Source organism: Penaeus monodon, chromosome 14, assembly GCF_015228065.2.
Source record: "Penaeus monodon isolate SGIC_2016 chromosome 14, NSTDA_Pmon_1, whole genome shotgun sequence".
NCBI lineage: Eukaryota > Metazoa > Arthropoda > Malacostraca > Decapoda > Penaeidae > Penaeus > Penaeus monodon.
The window spans coordinates 1,194,278-1,195,706 of record NC_051399.1 but is presented as its reverse complement, the minus strand read 5'-3'; the positions used below and the strand labels follow the sequence as shown (position 1 = coordinate 1,195,706).

The 1,429-nt window shown below is 31.1% G+C and overlaps 1 pseudogene; it reads left to right on the top strand.

Moving 5' to 3' along the window:
• The first annotated feature begins 747 nt into the window (after window positions 1-747).
• Window positions 748-1,429, top strand: part of LOC119581231 — a 1,866-nt pseudogene continuing 1,184 nt past the window's right edge.

Genomic DNA, 1,429 nt, shown 5'->3' with positions numbered 1-1,429 from the left:
TATATAATTTTATATAATATATACACAAGCATAAATTATATTACAAGCTATATATATATATAATATATTAATATATTATAATATTATATATATATATATATATATGTGATTAATATATATATATAATAAAAATATTATATATATAATAATAATAAAAATACATAATATACATACACAAACACACACAAATACACACACACAACACACACACAACAACACACACACACACACACACAACACAATAATATATATATATATATAATATATATATAATATATATAATATGTAATATATATGTGTGTTTTTGTATGTAGAGTAGCAAGTAGTTTCATATAATATATATATATTTATATATATATAATCATATATTTATATACATGTAATATATACACACATACAAAAACGTACATATAGCATATAATAAAAATTAAAATATATAATATTTTAATATATATATATATATATATATATATATATATATATATATATATATATGCACACACACACACACACACACACATAGACAAACACACACACACACACGCATACACACTCACACATACACACATATATATGTGTATGTGCGTATAGTCAACATTGTATAAGTTGAATCCTCTCTCTCTTCCCATAACAGAAAACAGTGCAACGCAGGATCTTTCGGGGATTAAACTAAGCCAATGAAGGGCAGCTCATTACATGTGAGGTCGGAGCCTGTATATAAGGCGAGGCCGAGTCGCTCCAGGCAGAGCTCAGCGGAGGCCTCGGGTACCTGCCTAACGGAGGATTTCCTTGACGAGGTATATAATATATATATATATATATATATATATATATATATATATATATATATATATATATATATATATGTACATATATGTGTACATTTATATATATATATATATATATATATATATATATATATATATATATATATATATATATATATATATATATATATATATATATATACACACACACACACACACACACACTGAGCTATATCACTAAGCTGAAGATTTAAAACAAAACAGGGAATCAATTCAAATTTCTTAGCATAGGCCTCTTTAATTACAGTCTTAGAATACAGAGTACCGATCACTTTTGTCTGTGCTTCCTCGTATTTCCTCGACGCTTCCAACTTTTGCTTCTCGTTTCAGTCGATTGATCGAAGTCGAGCATGGCGAACCAACCCGTCGCGGCCGCCTTTTTCGGCGAGCAGAATTCCTTCGATGCCAGCAAGTACACGAACCCCTATGGCAACTACACCGTGGTGGACACCGTCACGGAGGACATGCTGCCCTTCATCGACCCTCACTGGTACCAATTCCCTCCTCTCAATCCCCTGTGGTACTCCCTGGTAGGGTTCTTCAACTACGTGGTCAACCTGGCTCTCTCAGACTTCACGCTCATGTTCTTCATGGTGTCCCCC